General features: G+C 40.0%; 1 long non-coding RNA gene across 1 annotated transcript in view; it reads left to right on the top strand.

Annotated features, from left to right (window-relative positions):
- The first annotated feature begins 111 nt into the window (after positions 1-111).
- LOC127019737 (uncharacterized) overlaps positions 112-13712 on the top strand; it is a 31056-nt gene continuing 17455 nt past the window's right edge. The window contains exons 1-2 of the long non-coding RNA XR_007766970.1: positions 112-214; positions 7147-7202. This is a non-coding gene — a long non-coding RNA (uncharacterized LOC127019737). The remainder of the gene's footprint in view (positions 215-7146; positions 7203-13712) is intronic.

The raw sequence follows: 13712 nt of genomic DNA, 5'->3' as shown, positions 1-13712 counted from the left end.
CCAGCCTCCAGAGCACTGTGCTGAGGGTAGGTTTATATAAAGAGCCCTTGCTAGGGAGTGGTAAGTAATTGGGTGGGGAGGTGGTGTCTGTATGTATGTCCTTAGGTGGCTGGAGGTAGTATCTGTATGTCCTTAGGTGGCTGGAGGTATAGCTGTGTTGTGGTGAAGCAAGCACATAGAATTATTAACAGAGGAGTAGTTTTTGTTTAAAAAGGTAATGTTTTGGGTCTAGAGTAGTTATTTTAACTTTTTTGTTCCCTATAAGTATAATTTCCTGGCTATGTTCATTTATGGCTTGTTTTCTTGTACCTATTTAAGGCCTTTTCAGTCATAAATATCTTTGGGTAAAGGCTCTACTGAATTGTTTAATATAGCTACAGTATTATAGTAGTTAAAGAAAAAAAGGCTTTAGTACTCTCTACCATCTGTTTTCTTACTTGACTGTTACAAGTACCTACTGTGAGTATCTATAAGGGCTCTGTTTTTGTAACTTCTGTATGAATTTTCTTCTGAGCCTTTAGTGCAAAGGGTTGTGGGTGACTTCTAGCTAGTGATCTGCATTTGTATTTTTTTCTCTGTATTTTCTCAGAGCTACTATGTAATCAGTATCTCTAGGGCTTGGTGTCTAGCTGCCTGTGGTTTCTTATGTTCAGTGTTTATGGACAAAATGCCTGTGTTTTGGGAGAAAAAGTGTCTGCCTCTCAGACTGCAGAAGGTGTTTGTGCAGTTGTGAAGATAACATTTTCTTGACATCAGATGTTGGTTGGGGAAAGAAAAAGGCTTTTTTTGCACTGAAGTTAGGAAAGTGCAAGTATAACCTTTTTTGTCTTGCCTCCTGGGAGGCCTTCTTCTCTGGAACCTAGGCTGCAAGAGACACTTGCTGCTTTTTCAGATGGTGTGGTTGACAGCATGGAGAGGCTTGACATTGTGGCTGAGCTGTTGTGGTGAAGAGTTGCTACTAGAAAGCATAGCAGAAAGCTATTTTGTTTTTTGTTGTTAGTTTTCTGACAATAGAAAACTGAATTTCCTGTGGTGGTGGAGAGGCTCAGCTGTAAGGCAGAACTTCAAAATGTAAAAACCTTAGGCTGCCAAAGCCCCTTCCACATCAGGGCTTTGGCTTCTACCTGAGGCACCTGCTGCAAATGACTGGTTCTGGCAAATTAGGGCTAGGTCTTGTAGCACGTGCAGGTAAATACTATCCAGAATCAATGTTTCTCTGCTGTTGGCTTGAAGTGGCTGTGCCTGTTTGAACCTTTAGAATAGCTAAATACCCTTTCCAGTGAGCAAAGAGAATGTACTGTGGGAATGTATTAACAGCTTAAATGACTTGTACTGTAGTATCTTGAATCTGTGTGTATGGGCTGTGACTGTTGGAGGTGCATTCTTAGCTGCTTGGGAAATGATTTTCAAGTAGGCATGTTATATGATCCTTTCTTTTAAGCTTATTAGCTTCCAGCTTATCAGGAAGCCCACCAGCTTGTTCCTGCTAAGTTTTAATTGATGATTGGAAATAATGCTAGAATAAAAAAAGTCATGCTTCTAGGTTGTTCTCCCTTTGAGTCAGTAAAAGCATCACAGATTCATGTGTTAATAAGACCAGATAAATAGTAACTTTGAAGGTAGTGGTACTTAAAACAGCATGTGTGTATCTTTGGGACTCAGTGGATTCAGGTGGGTAGGATATATAGGCAGGAATATGATACTGATGCCTACCTATAATGAACTTTATGCTTTAAGTATTTGATCCTGTGTCCAGAACAGAATGTAATTCGCATTGGGAAATGAAAACAGACTTCTAATTCTTGTCTCCTGTGTTGCAGCAGACATGCACTAATACTCACTAAGAACTTCTAGGCATCCCTGTGAAGTGCTCACTAGATAAGATACTTATACAGAGATCTAATGTGTATTCACAGAACTTACCTTTATTTTAAGAAGGTGCTTGAGTGCTCAGAAGATGTTCTGTTCTTGTTTGGCAGAACTGGGCTGGTCCATGACTTACAAGTGCATGGTAGGTTTAGAATTTGTGAAGCTCATGAAGAGAGTGCTCTGCTGCCTTGACCACTGCAGGGTGATGTTGATGTGGGAGGATTTGTTGCCTGAAGTCCTTATCTCCAGCACTGAGAAGAAAAGAAGCGCACCTGGAAAAAAGTCTTAAGAGCAAGTCCTGAGAGGACCTTCAATGGTTGAAATGGATATTGAGATGAAAAATGCCACTCTAAGTTTGCAGGTGTCATACTTGGAGCTACCATCACAGATTGTACCTCATTGCATTAGACATTATACAGCTATAGGATGAAGGTGATTGTTGCCTCAGGTCCTTGCACTTGCTTGCCTTGTCAGATACAGTTACAGACAGATGGTTATGAGGAACTGAGAATATGCATAGCTCAGCATGAAGGGCACTCTTCTTGGCACTCTAGCTGTTTTGTCACTGTCAAGCTTTGTTCTGGGTTCTGCAGAATTATACAGAAGCTGAGTGAGTACTGCATGTATTTGAGACAGTCTCCACATATGAAGGCTAATATGGGAGAAAACAAAACATGCTTGTTTGCAAAACAAAAGAAGTGGTGAGGAGAATATAGGATAATGCATCCAGGGTGAATATGAATGGAACAAGCCCAAAATAGGGATGCAGCAGTGACTGAAGCTTAAGCTGAGAGTTCTGTTTGTGTGATAAAATGTTAGGAATAAAACTGCAAAATGTAGATGGATATTGCTGGGGCATTGTGTCTGGACTGAGTTGTGTGTGACACTGGCATTCTGCTCCTGAATGCTGTTAGTAATCAGTGGTTTGAAAAATAGTGGAAAGCTTGCAGAAAGCTTTTGTGGTACTTACAGTCCTCCTGGGGACTCTTGGAAACCCAGGATTAGATGCAGCTGTGATCTAGTCTGTGGGTAGCAGAGGCTACTGTGTGGTTCCCACTACAGTGTAGTCCAAACTGTCCCTCCCAAGCTTTGTGGTGCTACAGGGGTGCTTGCTAGGTTCTCCTTATCTTTGTTCACTTTTGTGATCGTGAATTGCTATGTTTGAACTGGACAGCTGAATAAACGTTGGGGAGTGTTAGACAGATTAGGCTAAGAATCACTTAAACAGTGCTAACTGCAAGCTCTGATTTATTCCTGTTCCGCTCTGTTGTAGTGCAAATACTTGTGCTAATTTGTGCTGTTTTGATAGTCACTTTGGCCATATATAAACTAGCCTTTCAGATGCCTAATTAAATATTACAAGTATCCTGACTAGAAATGTTTTAATCTAATAAGAATACTACTTGAGGTTACTGCTACCAGAAATGTATTTCCTTGAGTTATTCAATAACTCTATTCTAATGACATCAACAGCTGGACTGCTAAATGCTGTTAATGAAACCTTTTTTAACTACAAGGATGTTATCAATTCAGTCCTATTTTAAATATTGAGAAATACAGACTTTGCAAAACCAGTAGGAGGTGAGAAATTCAACCCATGTTGAAATCCAATAGACATTACCAAAACTCAACAGCATTATTGGAGAGAATAGGTTTTGCTGCAAAAGCACAAGTCAAAGTATTTAATGATAAAAAATGAGGGACAGAAGAGGCTTTTCAAAAGAGCACTACCTGGCACAGGAACAGTCAATTCACTGGAACAAGAACGTCAGAGGAGTGAGTGGAAGTGATCAACATCTCATTGCCCAGACTGCAAGTATGATTTCTTTGGGAAGCAGTACTGTCATGTCCTGGCTGATGGTGGGGAAAGCTACTGTTTATCTGATTATGGAGCCTTGGAGTATCATTATGGAGGATGTAAGTCTTAACCTTGATTTAACTAGCATAAATGGCTATGCTGTCCAAAGAAAAACTCTTAGGATCCTGCACTTAGGAGGGATAAATGATGTAGATATTAGCTATGCATGGCAGTGTGAAATGAGAATTGCAGAATTCTTGGAGGAAGGCATTTGGGTTCTTTGGTTAGATTATGGCTAGCTGTACACACAGCAGATTCAGCAGATTAAACAAGCAAGGTCAGCAGATGAGCAAGTGGCTAGAGGCCTGTCCAGTAATCCACACATGCAGTGAGGATATAAGTAAGACCAGCACAATTTACAGTGCTAACTTGTAAACAGAAAAGGCAGTAACAACACCAATGAAGGCTATGCTAAAGAAGCAGGGATAAGAGCATTGGGCTTGTCTGAGCTGCTGTAAGAAAGGAACCTCAATGTCCGTGATCCAGTGGGTAATCCATTCTTGGGTGACTGTGGGCTGTTTGTCAATAGGCTGATTTGAGTAACTGATCTTGGTTGTCTAATCCCATGCTTGTTTTAGTCAGTTATTTGCTTTGACAGATAGCTGATAGTCAGGTCTCTATTCCAGCTGAAAGCATTGTGCCTGAACTACTGATGGGGCATAGCAAGGCTGCTGTGTACTCTGAAAACTATATAAAGATTTTCTCTAAATTATCTGTTCAGTTTTGTAGTGTTTCAAAGTGAAGCTTTTCATATGCTCTAGAGCAATGAATCAATTTTGGTTTTAATGCCCATCTGTGCAACTCACCTCCCCTAACTTTGCTGTCACTGAAATTGCCAAAGGTATAAGCGAAGAGTCCTGAAGAACAGACAAGTTCTATTGCTAATATTGAAATAAATGAGTGCTCTAACAACTGCTAGTCTGTACTAAGCTTTACTGCACAAAAATAACTGTCCCAGTTGCATCTTGTTTCTTTAATAAGTTTAAGTGGTAATTAAAAAAAAATTCCACTAAGAATGCCAGATCTCTTATCTTCTCTCTGTGTATACACACACATATATAGGGAAGGAAGAAACTGTTTGAAACAAAGCCCTTTCTGCAGCAAATATTTGATTTACCTGGGAGAGAGTTTACTTTGGAGGGCTGCCCAGAACAATAGGCTATGTAGCAATGTGATGTTTTTTGCATGTCACATTCTTCGTTTTAAGATTATTTGGCACATTTGCTTGAAGCAAGCAAAAAATGGCAGTCCATCCCATCTGGCATGGTGCATTAATTTTCAGCATGCTGAAGGCAACTCATTGGTTGTATGCAGGTTTCCTTGTACCTCTCTTGTGCTTTGGGAGAGCATGTTGAGTATGAAATTGAGTTAGACTGAATAGTTCCCAGATGAGAGCATCTGTAGAGTGTCCAAAAGCTGTTGATACTCTAGTCTTTTAGGCTGATATTAACTAATGCAGGAGATGGTAGTGAAAGTGAATGCGCACAGACTTTAACCTGAGCATTTCCTTACCACACAAGGCTGCTCATGCACAGAAGTGATGCCGATAGGTTTTGCTCCTACCTTTAAGGTACAAAATAGAGGACTGCAAACCAGCATTCTTGGGTTCTCTTCCTTGTTCTGCTCTACTTTCTGGCAGAGGACATCTAGTTTAGTTTCTCAGTGACCTCTGTGGGAAATGGATTTTACATGGCCTAAGTACTCACCTTCAAACATGGACAAGCCACTTGGAAAGTGGTTTTGGCTGGATAAGGAACAAAGCTAAAAAAATGTTGCTTTTCATCTTGTGGACTCCATCAGACTAAAATTATGTCTTTCTCAGCAGAAGTTCCTGCCATGTGTGAATCCAGCCCTGTACTTTTGAAGTCCAAGCTGCAAGATGTTTTGCATTAAAATATTCTGCTGCTACAGTGGTGTCTTACTACAGCTGAAAATTTCTGTGGATCATTTTATGGAAGGAGTCTTGACAGGCTTCTTTCATAGGGTTGTTCTTACTATATATGACATTTGCTATACCTATGAAGTAGTTTATAATGCTGCCTAAAATTATTTATTAATGTAGCTTTTATGCCCAAGAAGCAACAATGTGCCAGAATTCTCTAAATAGGTTTGATTCTACTATGTTGATGAGTACTGTATATCTTGTTGATGTATTGTTTACCTTCCCACATCATGCTGGAAGCCTGAAATGTTATTTAGCAGGGAATAGTCTCACATGACCTAATAAAAAAAAAGCAAGGTAATATTTACAGTAAAAGGTTCCAACATGTTTTTCCAAACTGTGTAGAAAAAACTATAGTGTCTCTTTAGTGCTAAAGTATGTTTCATCTGGAGAGCAAACTAGCTATTGCCTTGATTTGAAAGTGTCTATATTTAGAGCAGGAAAGAGTCCAATATTCAATTCTCCCAGAACCTACTATCAACAAGGTGAAATCCACTTCTTGTTTTAGTGTTGCCAATTGGCTTGTACTCAGGGGGCATTACAGTGTGAAAGCTTTATGGCTAGAAATGATGGATGGTTGTGCAGTTGGATAAATAGTTTTCCTTTTGAGCTAAATAAAATGCAGTGCTTGTTAATCTAAACAGGTAATACCCGCATGCTAAATAGGATTCTGTCCCTTTACCTTCTCTTTCCTGATGGCAAAGGTTATGGACCAATTAAATGATATGGCCAATTTAGGCAAGCAGAGATGCAGCAAGTTTTTAGGTTAACCTCGTCTTTAGTGGAATTCCCTGACTTTCAGTGTAGTAATAAAATCCTTCAGAACTGGCCAATCTGTTGAACAGTCTGAATCCAGTGGTACAGAGGCACATCTGGCACTGATAAATGTAGCTACATCAGCATGAAGAGGTAACTTTCTGTCCCATGGCTGGGGAAGGTAGTCAGCCATTAACTCAAACACAGCAGTAATATCAATTTGGGCATTCAGGCTCTGCATACTGATTGAATTCATTCTTCTCTTTTTCCTTTGTTCTAATCCCTGATCTGAAGTTCAAATTAGTTGATGTTGACATAACTGGTAAAGAAATGACTAACAGGGAACTAGGACTTCAGTGTTAAGGGTAACATTGGAATAGTGGAAATAGAAAAATACTCTATACATATTCATTTATGAAATGTTATCTTAAAGAAAACGGAAATGAAGACCTGTGAATGATTCAATGCTGTGATTGTGTGGATTAATTCAAATGATTGAGATAGTTGATTGAAGGCAAAGGAGGAGCTTCAGAACTGAAATTCTTGTAAAAGCATGTGTTGTGGTGTTTAGCCTCTTCTGAACTTAAATATTTGAAAAAAATCCTCTGTATATTAGTTTTGTCATTTGAGGCAATTTGGTAAACTTTTGATTGAAATACCTCTGCTAGAGCCAGTGTGTTAATGCTGTGCATGACCTAGGACACATGGCTGTATCTTACAGGAAAAGCAGTTCTTGATGTGGCTAGAGAGAACATGATGGTTCTTGGCTGCTAGGAGGTAAGTACATACACTATGGAACTACTTTGCATTTCCAATGTCCCTGGAGTAAAGGTAACACTCAACATGAATCTATTCAGCTGATCAGTTACAGGATTTCAAGTTGTCCTGGTTTTGGCTGGGATAGAGTTAACTTTCATCTTAGTAGCTGGTACAGTGTGTTTTGGATTTAGTGTGAGAATAATGTTGATAACATGCTGATCTTTTAGTTGTTGCTAAGTAGCGCTTATCCTAAGTTAAGGACTTTTCAGTTTGCCGTGCTCTGCCAGCAAGCAGGTGTACAAGAAGCTGGGAGGGAGCACAGCCAGGACAGCTGACCCGAACTAGCCAAAGGGATATTCCATACCATAGAACGCCATGCTCAGTATATAAACAGGGGGGAATTGGCCAGGAGGGGTGGATTGCTGCTCGGGCATCAGTCAGCAGGTGGTGAGAAATTGCATTGTGCATTATTGTCTTTTTTTCTTGGGTTTTATTTTTTCTTTTTTGTTATACTCCTTTTCATTACTATTATATTTTATTATTATTGTTAGTATTATATTTTATTTTATTTATTAAACTGTTCTTACCTCAACCCACAAGTTTTATCTTTTTCAATCCTCCTCCCCATCCCACTGGGAGGGGGGGAAGAATGAGTGGCTGTGTGGTGCTGAGTTGCTGGCTGGGGTTAAACCATGACACAAGTACATGCAAATGTCAGTATTGAGCAATTACTGTAAATTACAGTAAATTACCCTAATTGAAGGGAGGTGTATAAATGATCAAAGAGGCTATTTCTGCCTTGACTCCTTTAAGGGTAGGAGACACCATGTAAGAGGTGAAGATATGGAAGGTAGCTAGAGCCCTCTTAATTCCGGAGGCCAGAGATTACAGATCATACTTGATCTTAAGTCAGGCTGTAGAGCTTTGCTCATCCGTAATGTTCTGTAGATTGGCATGTTCAAGGAGTTAAAGATCATAAATATTTAGGTACTGTGACTTATGGGCAATGCTATTTATTTTGAATATGTAGTCTTTATGGTATGCATTACATAAAGTGCTTTGAAAGTTCACTTTAAATTTATCCAAATTTGAAATAAAGGATTAGGATTCCAACTGAGGCAAACTGTTGGAAATTCAGCTCTGTGTTGGTTATTGCCAGCCAAGTATCTCTGGATTCTTAGAAAAGAAGATATGCTGGGACAGTCTTGAATAGTTGCCCACAACTGAGGGAGTAAACCTGTTCCTGTCTCTTTGCCTACCTAGAATACCTCTGAGAATGAAAGGACTGAAAATAATTTAAAAAAAAAAATCTCTCCTTCCCTATCCATTGTGCTTTGAGTTCCTTTCTACATTTCTGAAATGGAAGAGCTAATTGCAAATATACAAAGGAGTCTGCCGAATCCAGCAGAAAGTTGTGTTTTAGTGTTGGAGGTGTTTGACAAGGAATGCTTTAACTTCAGATCAAGACTCTTGGCTAATGCACATTTTTAGCTGTTTAGGGGGATTTACTTAAGTAATAATGTATGTTTAACTACTTTGTGTGCATTATGTAGGTGTTATGTATTATGTTAAATTCTGAACAAGCCTCCCAGGATGTTAGTCACTTAGTTAACAGAGCTAGTTAAAGTTAACATGACCTTTAATTCTGTGAAATAGTCTAATGACTTGTTTCTGAAGGTTTTTTCCTTTTGTGTGAGGCCTAGATAATTGTGTTGCCCTTTCTGTTTCTGTAAAAAATTCTCAGGATGGATGTTGTTAATAGGAATGAGTGTATCTTATTTCAGTATTCTTATACCTATGCTTTTGAGGTAAGCAGAAGGGAGATATGTATAGTGAAGAAATAGGGTATGACCAGAGTTGTTTCAAAATGCATGCTGAGCTTTTGTTTAACGTTATAGCATTGCTGCCAATGAAAGATTGGTAATGTTGATTTATATTGCTGATTGGCTGTAATATTAATACATCTAATCAATAAACTGAGGTCATTATAGCCTTTTATTCACATTAAACCATTTATAATCAGCAATCCATTTTTCTTGCAGGAAGAGCAAGGCTTCTGTGAGCATACTGTGTCTGTATATGTATGTGGGAAAGAAAATAGAAAAAATAAACTTGAATATTCCTACCATAGAGTCTTGCTCTAAATCTGTTGTGACTTAAGCAGAGGAGGCAGGTGACAGCCTGAGTGCAAATGCTACATCAGGTGACTTTTTTATTTCAAGAACATAGTTGCATTCAGTCACAAAGGGATGAAGCATTTGGAGTAGCTTCCTAAATGGCAGGGGACTGGTAACCCAGATAGTTTTTTCTGGCTCTTTGTTAATTTCCTACCCCAATGTCTTGTGTTAATGAAGTACCAGAGTTGTCCTTTCCTATTCCCTTTGGAGAAGGGCCTGGCTATCCCTTTTACAGACCTTGAAGGGAATCCCATGGGGAGTGCAAATGGGATTGTTGAGAACAGAGGTGCTTTTTTTGTACAAGAGCGTAGGCCATTCCTGGTGGTGTTCCAAGTCAAGGGAGTGTTTTTGCCAACCTGTGTTGGCAGTGAATGCATTAATCTTCTCTTGCTACCTCTTGAAGTGTGTGGTGTGGATCCTGCTTGTGCACCAGGTGCCTCAGATCTGTTAGGCAGTTGGTTTTCACCTCTGTGTGTATAAAGTTGTGGGTGTGCTTGAAAGCCATGGCCCTAAAAGCAATGACATCTGCATACTAAATTTCAGTCTGTTTGAGTATATCTGAAGAGACTCACCTGAGATTAAATGGAATGTGAAATAATGTTTAGCTGGGAAATATATGGATTTACTGCTGGTGATCAGAATGAAAACAGTTTCTGATAACAAAAATAAAGCATCATGTTGAGGAAACTTACAGATACTTAGTGATGCTTCCATATAAAATGTGATACGTGCAAATGAGGTTGCCAGATGGCACGAGACCAACTTGCATAGATCCTAGCAAAATAAATGACACTTCTTGCAGTGAAAGTCAACAACAAGCAGAAATACTTATGATGCATTCTTTTACAGTAATAGAATGTTCATAAACAAATAATAGATTCCAGGCTAATCTATTGCTGCCAGAGGGAGGTGCCAACATCTCAAGTCTTGACAAAACTTTTGTCCTTTGTTATTTAATTTTTTAATTCATCGTTAAGCAATAAGAATAATAACTCAAGCCCTTATTTGAAGGAAGTTGTAACTCCAGTCTACTCTACTTGAATAGAAGCCCTCTAAACAAACATGGATAGAAAATTTCAGACATACATAACTAGAAAGAGGTATAAGTAATTTTGGAAAGCTGCCAGGGCCTTAAAGAACTAAGACTGGTGAGATACTTATTCCCTAGGTGTTCATACAGCATCGAAAGGCAGATTATATTGTTTCTTCTGACTTTGAGAAAATGTTTGCTCTTAATGATGAAATGAAATTTTTTTTATTCAAAGGTTCTGTACTTCAAGGAGCAGCATTATTGCTTACATTATCACTTGATTGCACTTGCCTGGAAATTAATAGGATGAAACCACTTAAGATTATACCTACTAAGGAGGATACTTGCTCAGCTCAGTTATTAATATGTGAAGGAATAGAGTATTTTATATTAAAAATCCTATATCAAATTAATTTTTTTCACACAGTGTGTGTGATAGGCTGGTGAATTCAATTGTGTATTAGCGTGGCCTTTTTGAAAGAAATAAGTATGAGTAATTGCAGAGGTATTTGGTAGTCTCCTCACACAAGTTAAAATCTTCCTACACCTTCCCGCCCCATCCTGCATATGAATGTGTTGCACCATTAGAGTTGGCAGGTTGGGCCTGGTGGAAAGCAGCGCTGTACAGAGATACATGTGTGTCCCAGCCGATGCCGCTGGAGAAGTAAAAGCTGGGTGAGACTGAAACTGTTCTCCAAAAGGCTGGAGTGGTCTTTGTGCAGGAAAGAGCAGGTTCCTGGGGAAACGTGTAAGAATGAGATGGTTTGGCTGACACCCCAGAGCCAGGGAGGCAGGAGTGGGAGCAATAAGCCAGGCTCAGAACAGAGGAGAGCACTTGCTGGAGGATCAGATGGATTCTTCTTCAGTCAACTTCTAGCTGGTCTTGATACTCCTGGGTACTCTGAGCACTACTTAGTAGCTTTGTGAGATGCAACCTCTTCTGACTCATGGAGCATCATCATCACATTGGGGATCTAACTCTCATACTTCCTAAAAAATATTCATGGCACTAAATGCACCTTAAGACCCTTAAATATGAATAATTTTAATGGAAGGACCCACAAACTGGAAATAGATATTTTTTTTTTGTGGTAGGGAGCTGCTGTTTTGGAGACCTCATCAGGCAATTTTTCTATTCCAGAGTCTGGTGTCTTAACACTAGTTCAGTGTGTGCTCTTTACTGAAAGCAGATAGCTGCCTTTTTCCTGTGATAAGCAAGTATCTATGCATAAAGACTTCAGGTGAGATAAGCCTCAGCAACATGTAATTAAACAAGTGTGCAGGCAATCTAGAGGGTCCTGGACTGCAGAGACCTGCTTGGGAGTACAAGCTACTGGTGTCCATGTCCGTATGGGAACTGTAGTGCTGGGGGTGGCTTTTGGGAAGGATACTACTAGCAGGTGCAACGAGGTGTCCTGCTGCAGTGGGCAGATGGTGGTGATTCACTTCACAGCTCAAAGTAACTGTTGGGGATGCAGGCATTATCTGGGATTTGTGCCAGCAAATGACCAAGCATCTGATCTTTAAATCTGTTTAAATATCTAAAGATCAAATCTCTCTAATGGGATTTTAAATAAAGCACTTAAGAACAGTGTGAATTTCTTAGTCACTGAAACCAATGATACCTTTTGGTATCTTAGTCTAGTCACTAGACTGCTTTTAGCACAGTACTGTGCTCCTTTCCCGTGATCAGTCTTTGAAACAAAATGGTACTTCTTGATACTGTTGTCCTTCTCGGGGCTGTCATTCATTTTCTCCCACCAGAATGGTGTGAGAGTGGAAACCCAGAGTGAGCCAGAATGAGGGTACCAGCTGAATGTTGCACTATTGCCAAGCTAGCTAGCATTACAGCATCTCTGAAAGTGCTAGTGCAGCTCAACAGTGTGCATCCTCCTCTTCTGCATGTGCTGTGACAGCCAAAGCCATAGAATGATCATACTTGGCCAGGCTTTTGTATCAGAGCTCTTCCATATGCATGGAAAAGTTTCTCCACTGAATATCTCCATCCACACTACCTAGGAGCTAGCCCCTCCTGTGGAAACTCACTGTGAGATAGCAAAAGACTGAAGGTGTTTCGCGCTGTTTCTGGGAAATGTGAAGACAGGGCCAGAAATGGAAGCTGAAAGGTATGCTGCCTGGAGGGTGGCTGAGTTTTCCTGTTTTGATCCATTTCTCTCCTTAGCTGTCTCTGTTCCACTTGTCTGGTTCCTGTAGGTAGCATGGTCCTAGAAGCACGTCCCTAGGAATAGGGCTCTGTAGCTGGGTTCTTTTTGTTTTGGGTGAGTAAAGGTCCTTAGGATCATCCATATCATCCACTAGAGTGGAGATAGCTGCCAGCACTACGTAGTTGCTTTCATACTAAAAGAGCACCTTTCTAATATATGTATATCTAATGCACCAAGTAGCATTTCTTTCTGTATAGATATGACAGTGTTGAGGGTAAGAATACCTCTCATCTCCTTAAGTTCCCTGTATATCCCTATTCCTTGAGTGTATGTCGTAGGCAAACCACCTATACATAAGTTTTCCTGGAGCATGTGGTCCACCTGTAATCAGGAGAATGACCTAAGTGGATTATTATTTGTTAAAGAAGCGCAGTTCAGTCCAGGCATCTGGTGTTAGTCACTCCATAGTTTGAACCCTAGGTTTCCCAAAGCAGAGTCTCAGGCATTGAATTTCATAAAAATAAATAATTTAAGTGTGGTACAGCAGCAGGATCAGCTCGAGCTTGGTGCCGCTGGGGAGGGACCCTGAACGAAGAAATCCCTGGGCAATTACACCCTTACAGACTATGCATCTGCCCTTCATGCGAACTCCATGTGCCCTTTGGTCCCATAGTGATTCTGGCCTGAGATCTTCTGACACCTTCTGACTCCGTATTGGATTCCTTCACTGTCTCCAGGCAAGCCATTATCTTGTCTAGTTGCAGCTGCTGTTGACGGTTGTACCCTCCTTATCTTCTGGTTTGTACTGGCTCTGAAGGTCTTGTCTTGCTTGAATAGATACAAGTTCAGTACAAGTTCAGCAAGTCTAGGTGACAGTTCACAACTTGTGGCTTAAGGCTTCAGCAAATCTAGCTACTCATGCGAAGTAAGTGAACAGCATTCTAAATCACACAATGTTACAAGTCTAAGCAATTCATTGTGTTTAAAACTTAAGCTGAACAACTAATATTTCTTTACATTAATGACATAACCTACTTTGAAACTAGCTGAGCCCTGAACCCAGTGCAACAGTTGCTGTATTACACTAGGGTCAGAACATAGTGGTGAAATACACTGTATATTAATGTGATGACAGTATAAAGGCTAAAAGTACCTG

This window comes from Gymnogyps californianus, chromosome 9, assembly GCF_018139145.2.
Source record: "Gymnogyps californianus isolate 813 chromosome 9, ASM1813914v2, whole genome shotgun sequence".
NCBI classification, from domain to species: domain Eukaryota; kingdom Metazoa; phylum Chordata; class Aves; order Accipitriformes; family Cathartidae; genus Gymnogyps; species Gymnogyps californianus.
The sequence above is the reverse complement of the archived record's forward strand: the minus strand, read 5'-3'. Positions and strand labels throughout refer to the sequence as shown.